This window comes from Schistocerca serialis, chromosome 8 (genome assembly GCF_023864345.2).
Source record: "Schistocerca serialis cubense isolate TAMUIC-IGC-003099 chromosome 8, iqSchSeri2.2, whole genome shotgun sequence".
Taxonomy (NCBI): domain Eukaryota; kingdom Metazoa; phylum Arthropoda; class Insecta; order Orthoptera; family Acrididae; genus Schistocerca; species Schistocerca serialis.
In genome coordinates, this window is record NC_064645.1 from 340407957 (window position 1) to 340424131 (window position 16175).

The window sequence follows — 16175 nt, forward strand, 5'->3', positions numbered from 1 at the left end:
CACGAGCGACTTTCTTTTCTCAATAGATTATTCGTGGTAAGTTAGTCTACTGCCGTGACCCTGACGTATCATTCCTGTTCTAAGTCTCGCCTGTTACGAGTGGTCGTTTTCGCTTAAAAAACTGTGTTGTGAGGGTTGTCTTACGGCCAGTTTACCACCTGAACGGTGAAAGTGAGGTTATGAGGAATCATCCTTTTTACAAAAAAAATCGAAATATAATAACAGAAAGTGGTCAGGAGCGATGATAATAGACCTTATTAATTACCAAACCAAATTTCTAGCGGATTTTCTTGTCGTGTTATAAATCCTCCACACTGCTAAGAACTGAAAGAGGAAAAGTGTCATCCAAACATATCGAAACATCTACGTTTATCTTTCCGAGAATATATATGGTTACAAACACGTCAAACAACATTTGGAAAGCAATAAATAGCGCCTTTTTTAATTAAAAATTGGAATACATGGTATTCAGTCATGGATTGTTATGCATATCTAATAACTGCACTGTCGATGGACAGTTAAATTTTAATCTTCCTCCCTTCTTCCCTCACAATATTTTTTTGTACAGTTTTGTGAACCTCCTTTCGGATTTTTAGTTATTTCTCAGACAACTTAAGGCTAAACAGATAGTTCAGACAACACCAGTGAGAGTTTACAGCTGTACAAAGATTTTTTTCTCCAAACCTTTTACGACTACACGCAAAATGAAGGAAGGAGTCAATGATATGTGAATGAGAACAGTTACATACTTTACAACAAACATATTATCATTTGGTGAGAAAGATACAGTATTAACTAGGTGCTGCTACTTAGCACCATAAGATAATATGCTTGTCGTAAATATAAGTGGAGATCAAAAAGTTTCTGTTTGAGGGCGTTGCTGTAGAGCAACTCCGATGCGGATGTGTAAGCACTAACGTGTAAGTAATAGATTGGTGTGGCATTCGTGTGTACCTGACGTGTGTGCGACAAATGCGAAAATGTGAACTTTGGCGATGTTATTACCAAATCACCCGAACATGAACAACGTGATGTTATTATTTTCGTAGTGCCAAAGGACAAACGCCAGTAGACACCTTCGGAGAATGAACAACGTGTATGGGGCTGCACGTCCGTGTAAAACCACCATTGTGGAACTGTGCACCAAATTCTGTGCCGGTCGTGATTTGGCACAGGTCGCCGGTCGATCTGGGAGTCCAGCTACATCCAACTCAGGTGGGAGGCACTCAAGCCGAGTCTAGAGTATTAATCTCGCCCCATGCGATTCACAGCTTCGTTCCCTCAAAACGGTCTTGAAAGATCAACGATTCCTGCTGGACGAAGATGATCAACAGGCACTTGCGGCCTTCTTCACGCAGCAGGACGTGGTGTTTTAGGAAACGGTTATCTTCAGTCTGGTGAGGCGTTGGGATGATTGCCTCAACGCTCATGACGATTGTTCCTGATTGGCATACATATTTTGGGCTATACGGCCATCGAAAAGAAGCTTTTTGATCGCTTCTTATAGTATAACTCCAATCCACATTCCATTCATTCCTTTCTCCCTTCTGGCACCCCGTCCCACTTTTGCCTGTTCACCACATACACCACTTATTTTGTCTGTATACCGATGTAGTCTGTGCCATTACTCACATGTTTACTGTTTTGGTCTGTACTTTTAATATTTGTGTATAGGTAATGTAATATAAAGTACATTTGTCCATAACTTTTTTGTGTATTTCATTATGCTTGCGATTTTTCTATAGACATACAGTTGTAAAAGGGTCACATATCTTTGTGAAAAACCGAGCGAGGTGGCGCAGTGGTTAGCACACTGGACTCGCATTCGGGAGGACGACTGTCCAAAGCCGCGTCCGGCCACCCTGATTCAGGTTTCCGTGATTTCCCTAAATCTCTCCAGGTAAATGCCGGGATGGTTCCTTTAAAAGGACACGGTCGATACACGGTCGATTTCCCTCCCCATCCTTGACACAATCCGAGCATGTGCTCTGTGTCTAACGACCTCGATGTCGACGGGAGGTTAAACTTAATCTCCCTTCCTTTGCTTCATCTTTGTAAAAACAATCTTTGTATAGTTACAAACTCCCATTCTTGTTGTGAGGACTATCTGTTTAATCTTATTTAATCTTAAGTTGTGCGAGGACGGTTTGAAAGGCCGTAAGCCGGTTCACAGCTAACTACAAAAACATTATTGTGGAACATCAGTTCTGTGCACTTCAGTTTTAAACGTGTCTCTGTTCCTCCAAGAATCGACGGAATATTCCATAAGCGCCTTTTTACTTTATCGTTTGTTACTGTTATCTTCCTAAATGCCGAATAACGTAAAAATTATATTTCTCGTTAAACAGGACGGATTTATTCACTGTTGAAACAATTTCATTAAAAAGTTTATCTATCTATGTTCTTATTTGTTTATAATGTAGGCTGTTTCTTTGTCCAGATTTTGTAAAATGTAAATACCTAATTGCTTTCAGGTATTTCCTCTCTCTTTCACGAGAACACTAGCAGGAAAAATACCATACTCTCGTGAAATCTTTGAAGCGTGTCACGAAAGTTAAGCAAACAACAAAACCAGCAGAAAAATGCTCCTATCAGAGCACAAAAAAGTCAGACATGCTCATGTGTACTTAAAAGGCTCTGACTGAAAAGTGGGCTACCAGATGCCTCATTCTACCTTCCTCAGGACCTTTTTGGCGTGCACAATCCCACACGCTTCCCTGATTGTAACTCGCTCACACCCACTAGTCAGTCCATCACTGTAAGTCGATCACACTCATACACTCCGACTTGCCCACTCTCACTCACTCTTTCATCCGACTCGCTGTCATCATCTCTTTGTGTCTCTGTAACTGCCACTGCCTCCTGCCACACAGCCACAGTCTCCTCCGCTCTGTCCTACTATTACTGCCTCCTTCTCGCTCTCTCTTACTGCTACTACTCTGTTCATTCGATCCCATCGCTGATGTCTCTTTCACTATCTTTCTCTTCCTCGCTGTCATCGTCATAGACCGTCTCTCATTATTCCTGGCTCTCACCCACTTCCACTTTATCCTTCTCTTTATTCCTCTCCCATAGGCAGTGCTTGCTTCACTCTTCTCCTAGCACTGTTCTGTTATTGTCAATTAAATTCCACCGGCACTGTGTCCCTCCCTTTCTGCCATTGTCCCATTCGCTCTTTCTATACCAGAACCACAGTCTTCCAGTATTTATTACCGTTTCGTCTCTCTCCCACTGCCATTCTCTGCTCCTCTCCAAGCATAAAAAACACTAATATGTTCGCATGCCAAAACTTCTGGGCAAAATTTTAAAGGTGTTGAGGCAGGCAGTATGCGGCAGGCAGCTGGTACACCACTTTTCTGTCAGTTTTTCAAGTCTTGGACCGTTGAAACGTCCCCTTAGAAAAATTATACAAGACTGTACTTAAACTGACACACAATATTTTTTTAGCGCAACGCAATCCGACTTTCAATAATCCCTACAAGAAAGTGGCCCTGACTAAATTAACCTATACGTTTCACAAATCACTTACCTCATAAAAATCTTCGTTACTCAAACTACTGCAATACAGCGAGCGCCACTACTGCCAGCTAAATAAAAGATTCAAACTACTGAAGGCACTAACTACTGATAGGCATAGTTAGCAAATGAAAGATTTTGATAGAGAAAAAACAATGTATTTACTTTAATATTGTTCAAAAGTCATATTATATATATATCAGTTCATGACATGCAGTCTCACAAATTTACTGTCTCTGTCCAGATCATCCGCTCTCATAATTCCGCCATCTCTCTCCCCAAATCCACCACTGCTGGCGGCTCACCTCCAATTGTGCAACGCTACGTGCTGTTAACAGCCAACTGCTCAACACTACAATGGCAAATTCCAACAATGCCACCTAGCCACAGCCTGCACACAGCACAGCCAGTGATTTTCATACAGCGCGCTACATGGCGCTACCAACATAAAAACCTAAACAGCCTACTTACATAGCCCCCATGCTCCCCACAAAAAATTTTACATATTGTTTTGGGCAGTGGCCAATACAGATTTGAAAAAAAAATTTCATAATTAGAATAACAAAGAAATCAAATGCACACACTTATCGATACAATGTTGGTCAAAAGCTAAAATTTTCTCACAGTCCATAAAGACAGTCCTGATCGTTCATCACAGTAAAATAGCAGTGTTTTTTTTTTCTCAAAGTCTGAGCAGTAAAAGAAAATGCACATGGAAGTAGTGGATTTCCATGCAGTCTTGAAGAAGTAGTGTTGTCCTTCCAACAGAAAGACAGTGCTGACTCTTGACATGCAGACGGGTAATGGGCCACAACAGAGCAAACCCACTGCAGAGTCAGTCGAAGTTTTGAAGAATATTAACAGGTAGGTCGTCACAGAGCAGACCCACTGTAGTGCTGGTAGAGATTACGGTAGTGGTGGGCCACCAGAGGTGCAGACCCACTGCAGTCCTTGTAGAAATAATGGTATTGGAGGGCCATCAAAGATGCAGACCCACTGTAGTCCTTGTAGAAATAATGGTATTGGACCAGAGGTGCAGACCCACTGCAGTCCTTGTAGAAATAATGGTACTGGAGGGCCATCAAAGATGCAGTCCCACTGTAGTCCTTGTAGAAATGATGGTATTGGTGGGCCATTAAAGGTGCAGATCCACTGCAGCCCTTGTAGAAATAATGGTATTGGTGGGTCATCAAAGGTGCAGACCCACTGCAGTCCTTGTAGAGACGGCCAGCAGCCATCTGCTGCGACTGTGCAGGTGCACAATCACCATTGAAGAGTCTTGCGGAGAATATAGCAAGTCCATAAACCACCACTTGTGCACTCACAAAGTTTTTGGAACTGTCCTTAGAACCAGCAATGCTGAATTATTAACACACGTGCAAACACTAACAGTCCCAACTTCTCACATATTGTGCATTACTATGACCAACAGAAATATACGCAGTGAAAAGAATGCTTACAAGTTACTTAATTTGATGAACTGGTGTCAATTACAATTTTATAACATGAGAATACAATAACAAAGGTACAAAATACATCATTAAAGAATATAGCAATGCAGATAAATTTGTAGTAGTACAGGCTTTACAAAAGAATAGAAATAAACAGATACATCAGTGTTACATGAATTATGACATAAGTGAATATATAAAATAATGAGAATAGTTTTCGAAACATTAATTTCACACATGAGCATTGAAACAGAACAGAATTAATAATATCTAAACATCTTTACAAAGTAAATAACATATTATCAGAAAAATTCTACAATGTAACTCTCATCAGATAAACACATGAAGACAGCAAGAACACAAATACCCAAGGGTACACAAACACAACACAAGGAAAGGACGGGGTTTGTTTTACTGCAGTATTTTGCAAACAAAACTTTCTTTACTTCTCGGAGATCTCCCTTCATTCTTCATTATTTCCAATAAGTCCTATCTATACCTACTTTCTGTACTTTTTTCGTATAACTTCTCAATGCATTCCTTCCAATTCATCGCAACTCATTCTCTTATATAGTCTGCCCCCCTTTTAAGCTAACTTAAATCTACTGAGCTCAGGTATATACACTAAAGGACAAGGCAATGCAGCAGCACAAAACAATTAACACAAACAGCAATGACAAAAACATGGAAGTTGGCAAAGCAAACAGCAGTAAATGTAAATTACCAAACAAATGCAACATTACAACTAATATGAGCCAATGTGAAGCAAAAAGAAAAATAAATCAGTAGTAAAACTGGCTTCACAGAGTAATACAAAGTGAAATTTAGTAGCACTATGTCTGGCAAACAGCAGCAGCAAATGCAATAACTAATATCTAAACATGACAAAGCTCAAGCAGCAAGGGAAATGTCTTTTTGTGCTCCCTCGTTTTTTTTTTAAGTAGATCGTAAATTTTATTATTTACTGGATCTGTAGGCATAAAATATCTATATTAGTACATCTATAAAATTTTATTTTAACCAATGCTGCAGTGCAGCTAGAAACTAGATATTAAACAAAATAGGCAAAGCAAGGCGTGAAACGTCATCCACTAGCCATATGGCATTTCATAATGCAGTAAACAATCTTTCAACTACCAAGACAATAGATGTGAAATGTTTCTCATCATTTCATTCATTAAATATCATAAATTAAGAACTCTACAGTGTAATCATGTTTTCAAGTTTGAGCGTGTCATATTTGCGATGCTTTCTACAAAGGAATGTCAATAGCGAGGTTAATGGCCTCTTTTTTCTCCACCTGTGCCTCTGAAAGGCACATACTAATGGCTTTTTTCCAGGCGACTGTAACGCAGCTGGGTGCTTACAGTGACGTACCTTCCTTACTGAAATATTTATGACATCAGTTTCCGCTACAGTGACAGTTTGATACAAATAAAATTTCATAGGTCGAAATATTTGCGTTACGAATCTGTAGAAACAAAATCCTATATATACAACAGTGTCCAAAAAATTTTCAGTGGCATTGTGATACATTCACACACATACACACATTTCATAACTCTTAAAGTACGATTCTTGGTTTCCAACAACCTTTTTCACAAACCAGAGTCCCTAACCACTACTCATTATTCCTTACGTTATTACACATATACATATTCGTCGACACTTCTTCAATATTTCATCATAATAAATACGTAGCATAATCAAATTCCTCATACAGCATCAGCTTATTGATCATAAACATACCTCAACAGCATAATACACTTTCTCATCATAATAATAACATCATAAAAACTCAGCCAAATCTCAAAAACGTCATACCTTTCTGCAATAATTTCAAAACCTAAAAAAATTCTCTGCTCATTTCAATAGTGTCATCTACCTCAATCGTACTTAAAAAATCGTGATCCCATACCAAATATATCATTCAAAGCTCTCATAATATCACAATGGTTCCAAAAAAATATGAACAGTTCACAAAGTACAGACAAAATACAATTTCGTAAGTGTGCAGTTATCCAACCCAGTGTAATTGTGAAAACATGTGTCACTGATGTAGTAAAATAAATGTTTGTCTCTCTCAGTTAAATGATCAGAGAGCTGTGTAATTTATGTGTTAGAGAAATATGGTACTGATGTGTAAAGTTGTGTAAGCAAATACCATATTAGCTAGGGCTCCTTGTGCTTGCCAAACACATGATACACAAAGTAAGCGTGTACCCTCCTGAGGATTAATGTAATTATACCCTCAGGTGTTACAGATTACAGCAATGGAATGAAATGTATCACGGAAAACTTTCTTTGTAATTCAAAAATCTTGAAAAATAAATGGTTTAAGTACAAAATTAATCACTCAAATGCGTGTCCTGTAGCGCTAAATATGCGTCTTGCTGTAAGATAATTCTGTGGAAGTGTCGTAGTTATGGTCCTCTGTAAGCAAAGTTCTGCTGAAGTCAATGTACTTACCTCATCATAAACGAAAGTGAAATGCTTTGCGCATATATATCGTAGTTATTACGTACCTTACCATGATCAAGAAAGTACTATAATGTGATGCATTGTTGTGCTCCGTAAAAGGCTGTCTCATTGTAGCTATACCACAAAAGTTACTACTAAAACATGTTTTACTTTCCAGAATAATACAGAAAAACTGTGCAGATATAAATCAGATACACCGTAAAAGCAACAATGTAAATTGTGTCACATATTAATAGCGTCATAATATAATCGTGTAGCTATCAAAGAAACCAAATGCTAAGTCATCTTTAATCTCACCGAATGTACTTCAAATAAAGAGTATCTTTTCAAGTAAACCAAAATGTTGCATTGAAATCTCATTAGCAGTATAAGGTCTATGTATGTAAGCCTGATAGTCGTTACGTAATCGTGCAACTTGTTGCAAGAATGTACAACACTGTGTCGTCTGTTCACTATAACAATGCATTCGTAATTACTGTCTAAATAAGTTGCCCAGGTTTTTGACTGGATATTTAACTTCAGACATTGTTGCATGGTAACAGTTTCTTAAGTCTGACAAAGCATACTAGAAATGTGAAGTGAAAAGTTTTATGGCAAAGACAAAGTTAAAAAGCAGATTATCTTTCAACACACGGTTTTACGAGGGTTATTTTTTAAATAAGGGCCGTTCGCGCGTATAATCCCGTAGTTCGCGCGGACGCCGCAACAAGCCACCGCGCCACTTGCCGGCATGCTTCCCGTTCACACCGATACAAGTTGCAGCTCTGTAGCTGACGTGTACGCATCGCTGTGCTACTTTATAATGTTTATGATTAATGAATCGCCCGCCGTGTGTGAGATACTGTCAGTGATACGTTTTTTGACCGCGAGAAGCCTATCAGCTGCAGAAATTCATCGTCAGTTAACAGGAGTTTATGGCTTGAATGCAATGACTGAAGGTAAAGTGCGTCAATGGCTTAGAGAGTTTAAAAATGGCCGTCAAAACGTCCATGACGAAGAACGCTCAGGCCGGCCCCGTGTGATCACTGATGATTTGGTGGCTGCAGTCGAAACAAAGATTCGTGAGGACAGAAGATTCACAATTTCCACTCTTTCTTTGGAATTTCCACAAGTTTCAAGATCAGTTTTGTACAAAACTGTGTCTGAAAACCTAAACTTTAAGAAACTGTGTTCTCGGTGGGTACCCAGACTCCTCACAGAGGACCACAAAAGGAAGAGGTTTGCCACTTCATTGGACTTTTTGATCCGTTACGAGGAAGAAGGGGATGACATGTTGAGTCAAATTGTCACTGGAGATGAAACATGGGTATCCCATATTACTTCCGAAAGCAAGCGACAATCGATGGAATGGCAACACACAACCTCACCCGTCAAGGTCAAAGCCAGACGCTGTCAAAGTGCAAGATTATGGCAACTGTGTTCTGGGACCGGCGCGGTGTTTTGCTAGTGGACTTTATGCCACTAGGAACGACAATCAACTCAGATGCCTACTGTGCAACTTTAAAGAAGCTCCGCATAGCAATTCAAAACAAAAGGCGCGGCATGCTGACAAAAGGAGTTTTGCTCCTGCACGATAACGCTAGGCCTGACACATCTCAAAAGACTCGGGATTTGATTGATTCTTTTGGCTGGGAAGTTTTGGACCATGCACCATACAGCCCCAACCTTGCTACTAGCGATTTTCACCTTTTCCGGTACCTGAAACACCATCTTGGCGGGCAGCGCATCAATGACGACGATGAAGTGAAAGCGGCCGTGAACTCTTGGCTGTCGGAGCAGGCGGCCGAATTCTTTGAAGAGGGAATTAAAAACTTTATTGTACGGTATGACAAGTGCTTAAATAAACAAGGCAACTATGTAGAAAAACAGGTAAAAGTGTGTAGAATCAGAATATAAAAGTTTTTTTACAAAAGTATTTGTATCTTTTTTTTAAAATTAAAACGGCCCTTACTTAAAAAACAACCCTCGTACATGTGAAATGTGGTGTAAACCTTTACTCTTCCTAGTACGCAGAGTTTCAACTTCAACGCAATTATCATGTGGTATACATTGGATTCTGTAAGGTCCACTGTAAAGTAGAAAGAATTTGTGACTCAGGTGTTTCTTCTTATGTGACAATGAATGAGCTTTAATGAGAACTTTCTGACCAATATATAATTTCTTTGCAATTGCTTTACCGTGTAGTTTTCTCCTTTTGTCTGCTGCAGATTTTATATTTTTTAATAGCCAAATCAATTATGTCTTTGTGTCGAAGTTTACGTGTATTCGGGAAAGGTACAAGCTCTCTGATTCTGTTCGGTGGTTCTTCATTCTTCAGTACAAGAGTAGGTGGTAAAGCAGTGGAGTCATGAGGCATTTCATTCAGCACATTTTGAAATAAGTGTCAATATGTCCCAATGCTGATGCTTTCTGTGACAATAAAGTCTGCAAAGCTTATTGATTTCTTTCATAATCCGTTCAGACGGGTTACAATGTGGTGAGTACAATGAAATAAAAACAGGTTTGATTTTATGGTTCCGAAGCATGCGTGACCAAACAGCAGATCTGAATTGCGGTCCGTTATCTGAAACGACTTTACTAACGTGTCCAACTTCACGTAAGAAATTTTTAACAAAGGCGTTGGATACAGACTGTCCAGTGGCTTTACATAACGGAGTGAAAGAAACAAATTTTGAATTAAGTTCAACAGCGACCAGAACGTACGAAAATCCATTCGATGTTCTGACAAGGGGTCCCAAGAGATCAACAGCAGCAAATTCTTTTAATTTAGAAGGAATTATAGGAAACAACGGAGCACGATGTGAGATAGTAGATGGTTTCGCCTTTTGACAAAGTTTACAAATAGACAAGACTCTTCGAATTCTCCTTTCCATGTTGTTAAAATAACAAGTCGTCCGAAGAATATGATAACATTTTCGTGGACCAAAATGTGCGTAGCTGAAATGAATGTACCAAATGAGCTTATTAACAAAATCATCTGGAATGCAAAGTACCCATAGCTTGTCATCAACAGTGCAGCGTTTGAACAGTATGTTGTTTCTAACCAGATAATAATGCCGAATCTGAGTGTGTGTCTTTTCATGCCATTCACTTTTGATGTCTTTCCAAATCGGATCTTTATCTTGTTCATGAACAATGTCCTTTAAAGATGTGGTGATGAAGTTGTCAAAGGCGACTTTCTGAATGTCTTCTGTGTTACTTTCCTCAAGCCCAGCCGGTGGGCGTGACAGTGCGTCCGCAACAACGTTCTTCTTGCCGGGAATGTAGACTATTGTGAAGTGGAATTCTTGCAGAAACAATGCCCAACGTTTTAACCTGTCATGATTTAATTTTGAAGACATAAGAAATTGTAATGCACGATGATCACTGTATACTTTTACGTGCTAACCAGAAAGAAACAAAAGGAATTTGTTAAATGCCCAAACGATAGCTAAGGCTTCTAATTCAGTAACGGAATAATTTTTTTCAGATTTTGTTAGCACTCGGCTAGCAAAAGCAATGGTTTTCTGAACAGTGGCGTCATTTTCTGTGGCTTCTTGAAATAAATGGGCACCAAGACCAACTTTAGAAGAATCCGTGCTAAGGCAGAAACCTTGTGACAGATCTGGATGAGCTAGTATTGGCGCGTTAAGTAGCGATTCTTTCAAAGAATTGAATTCCAACTGTGCTTGTTCGTCCCAGTTCCAAATAGTATTTTTCCAGTGAGAGAACAAAGTTTTGGTGTAACTAGAATTTGCATATTCAGAAAACGACGGTAAAAATTTACGAGACCTAGAAAAATGCGGACTTGTTTTTTTTGTGGATGGAACTGGAATGGCTCTGATTGCTTCTAACTTTTCAGGATCTGGCTGAATGCCTTCAGAAGAAATAATATGTCCCAAAAACTTCACCTTTGTCCTACCGAATTCAGACTTTTCCAAGTTAACTGTAATTCCAGATTCTGCAAAAGTATGTAACACGCTGTTGAGGATGCGATTATGTTGTTCCCATGAGGCTTCTGCTATCAGAATATCGTCCACATATAAGGTGATGTGACGTTTTAAGAACTCAGGTAATATGGAATTTAGCCCGTGAATGAATGCTGCCGAAGAAATGTTCAAACCAAAAGGAAGTTTCCGAAACTGATAACAAACGCCGAAACAAAGGAAAGCTGTATATTTTCTACATTCTGGATGAAGTTCGATGTGATAAAAGTTGGATCTGAGATCAATAGAAGACAACACTTTTACACCATTAAAATTTTGAAGAAGTTATTCCAACGTTTGCGGCCTGTCTGTTTCAGGAATGATGATAGTATTGATTTGTCTCGAATCTAAGACAAGCCTGATCGATCAATTTTTCTTCTCAACAACATGTAATGGATTGTTGTATGAGCTTACTGCAGGCTCAATAATGCCGTTGTCAAGCATAGATTGTATTTCTGTTCTAACACGGTCCCTATAATGTGCCGGAATTACGTATGGTCTAACACAAAATTTAGTATGCTCACGAACACGAAATTGGTGTTGAAATCCCTTGATTGTTCCTGTTTTGTGAGTAAAAACTGTGGAATGTGCTTGTAAAATCTCAAAAAGGTTTTGCCTATCAGTGTCATTACAATTCTCAATTGTTTGAATTCTATTCTGAATTAACTCATTAGTATCAAATGCGTCGTCGGTATCATCCCTGTCTAACAGGAGGTAAAGCCGATTAATTTCTTCGTCATGGTTTGAGAGTCAATCTTCAAATTTCAAAGCTATTTACTTACCTTCTTTCTCTAAACTTATTTCAGCATCGTGAAAGTTTAAGATTGCTTGTATTCATTAAAAAAGTCTACTCCCAATATAATTTCCGTCGACAATAATGGAACAATAAGAAAGTTCATAGAGAAGCTGTGGCTTTGACAAAAGAATTCTAAGTTGGTTTGTTGGCGTACATCTACACTTTTTCCAAAGATTGCACCTTGTAATTTAATCTTACGTAACGGAAATGTGGGGCAATCGTTCGATTTGTTGCATTTGCTAAGGACTGTTTCACTAATTACTGAAATGGGGCTGCCAGAGTCAAGTACTGCCGTAAATTTTACGTCATTTACTGTAATGTGAATCACAGGATATGCAATATTGTTATGTTTCCATCGTGTTCCTGGAGTAAGATGTCCCTAACGTCTTCCATTTTTACATAATTACTAGCTACGGCAGCTGCATCGTCAGTTTCATAAGTACGTTTTGTGGCTGCCAGCGGTATGAGTCCTTGCCTATTGTCTCTTTGATGGCGCGCGTCGTTATTGGGATTTGGAGACCTAACTTCTATAAATTCACCTTGTCGAGAGGACCCTGCCCTGTTGGAATCCCGCCAGTTCTGATGCAATTCAGGTCTGTCGTTACGATCATATCATCTGTCGTCACGTCGGTACATTCCGTAGTTTCTTTCTTGTCGGTCACATGGTGGAGAATTTCTCCCAGAATCGTAACTAAGCGCTGGACCGTTGCGTCTAAAGTTATTCTGTCTCCCTTGATAATAATTATTTTGGTTCCCATATTGTCTGTTTCTCTGATTGTCTCTTTGATAGTCACTACCACGGAGAGGTGATCTTTCCCTGTAATTATTACTACTCTGCCAACGGTTGTCATACAGGTGGTGTCTGTTTTGGTCACGATTTGTGATGTGAGAATAGCCTTGTCGTGTCCAGTTATTATTTCTTTCATCGCGGAATTGCGACGGATGTGACTTGTAATTGTTGTGTTCCTGTTTTCGCGTTCCGCGACTGTCAGTGTCTATTTCTAATTCTTGTAAGAGTCCCTGAAAAGCTTCAATGTCGTCTTTGCAACGTCCTGCCAAAATAATATGTCGCAAATGTTCAGTTAATTTCATTAAGCAAATGCGGATGAGTTCTGAGGGGCTGTATGGGTTTGACAGGTACTGATTCTTGTGCAAAATGTCTTCAAAATATTTCACAAGACTGGAAAATTCAGATTGTTCGAAATGTTTCATCATTATGGTGCTATGTTTTACTCTTTCTTGTGTAGCTTGAGACCAATATGCTGAGAGGAAGGCATGATAAAATTCTTCTTCACTGTGGCAATCGTGAATGACCGATCGCATTCTTACAGCTGGTTCATTCTCTAAATAGCCACACATAAATTCTAATCTGTGCTCTAATGACCAGTTGGGAGGAAAACAATGAGAGAATTGATGGAGCCATGCTTGTGGATGAATGTCGTTGCCAGAATTCTTAAATGTTTTGAATTTACGTGTAGTAATAAACAGCTTATAGTCAAAATCATCATGTCGGCGAGTCGCATATCGGTCATTGTTACTTCGTTTCGGCGGTTCCATCTCAAAATTCGGTGTACCTTGCCAATTTCTTTCATAATTCCCGAAGTACCCCGTGTTATTATTTTGTGGCTGTTCCGTATTTCTATGTCCCTCTTCCCGTATTGGAGCGCGAGTGTCCTCTGAAATACGTAATTCTTGTATTACCTGCGTCAGCTGATCTTGTACTTCCTAGATTTCTCTTTGGTGTTGCGTATTAATTTGATTCTGATTTTGTTTGAATTTCCTAATTTGTTCGCACTCTTCTGTGTCATTAAAGACTACCGGTTTTGTGTCCTTCAGATTATCATCTACCTTCGTAGATAAATTATTTAGCTGATCCGAAAGTTCAACTACTTTCTCTGATAATGAACTAATGTGTCTTTGTGAACCAATATTCAGAGTATCTACTGTGTCCTTTAAGTTTTCCTGAGTTTTTGCAAGTTGTGTAACCGAATCGGTAGATGCAACTGAGTCAATTTTAGCTTGCAAGGTGTCGTGATTTTCATGAACTATAGTTTGCAGTTCCTTTATGGCTACTTCGTGATTCTGTAATGCATTTTCATGACGCGAAAAAATAGGTTGGAAATGCTCACAAATTTGTGTTTTTACGTCATTACAGACTTTTTGACATTTCGGTTCGATTTTATGTAACTCAGTAGTTAAATCTTCACGTGTTTGTTCAAGTGTGGTGTCTAACTTTTGAAGATTTTGTTCCATTGCGTCTGACTGTTGCTGTGTTTGTCTCTGGTGTTGTTCCATTGTGTCTAACTTTTGAAGATTTTTTCCATTGTGTCTAACTTTTGAAGATTGTGTCCCATTTGTTTCTGATTTTGTTCAAGCGTTGTGTTTAACTTTTGTAGCCTTTGTCCCATTTGTTGCATTAACTGTAATAACAATGCACTGGTGTCTGAAACATGTTCCTCAGCGCTTTTCGGCAGTGAAGTTGCACCGGCAACATTCACATTTTGACAAGCAGAAAATGTGTCTTGACCTATTTGAGAAAGCGGTGAGGACCCAAAACCTGAATCTGCAGTTTTTGCAAGATTGTGTCCTGTCATTCCCGATTCCTGAGGCGGGCTGTTGCCGACCGATCGATCGATAATGCTTCCCTGTTCACTAATTGTTTCACTGTCTACACCGTTGTTTGTCGCCCGCTCCATTTCCCTATGCACAATTACCAAATTACTATTTCGAATGTCTGTTAATTCATTACACAGTGGTGCCGATAAGCTACGCTCGTCATCACTATTATTTCTCAGTTTACTTTGGAGCCTAGTGTTAAGTTTTTCACACGCCATTATTGTCACAATATTTCACACGATAACACAGAAAAGCACAATTTGAAGAGCAAAAATAATAGAACACATTAACATAGCACTGAAAATAATATCTAGTTAATTGCAAGCGCAGCTGCGAAATACTTCGTGCAAATCTACATGCATGCCACAACTGTTTTGCTGTACAACAATGAAAGACTGCAACTACAAAGGAGATTGTCTCTACAATTACGCGCTAGCAATAAACAAAAGCTACACTAATTACACAAACTACAAGACAAAATCAGAAGATTCCAGTGAGGTATCTTCGGCTAAGGGTCGACATATGAAACGTCCCCTGAGAAAAATTATACAAGACTGTGCTTAAACTGACACACAATATTTTTTTTAGCGCAACGCAATCTGACTTTCAATAATCCCTACAAGAAAGTGGCCCTGACTAAATTAACCTATACGTTTCACAAATCACTTACCTCATAAAAATCTTCGTTACTCAAACTACTGCAATACAGCGAGCGCCACTACTGCCAGCTAAATAAAAGATTCAAACTACTGAAGGCACTAACTACTGATAGGCATAGTTAGCAAATGAAAGATTTTGATAGAGAAAAAACAATGTATTTACCTTAATAATGATCAAAAGTTATATTATATATATCAGTTCATGACATGCAGTCTTACAAATTTACTGTCTCTGTCCAGATCATCCGCTCTCATAATTCCGCCATCTCTCTCCACACATCCACCACTGCTGGCGGCTCACCTCCAACTGTGCAACGCTACGTGCTGTTAACAGCCAACTGCTCAACACTACAATGGCAAATTCCAACAATGCCACCCAGCCACAGACTGCACACAGCACAGCCAGTGATTTTCATATAACGCGCTACATGGCGTTACCAACATAAAAACCTAAACAGCCTACTTACACCGTATTCGCCTTTTTTGTGCTCAGGTAGGAGAATTTTTCCGGTGGTTTCCTTCTTTCCCCTGCCACAGTAGCGCATATGAAGAGATCTTTTGGCTCAGTATAATTTTAATCGTTTACTTATGTGAAAGTGAAGTAACGTAAAACTAATTTTACATCTCAGACCGGATTTTAGGTGCAGAAAAATTTTGCACTTGCTTCAATGCTACAACTACTACTTTCAAG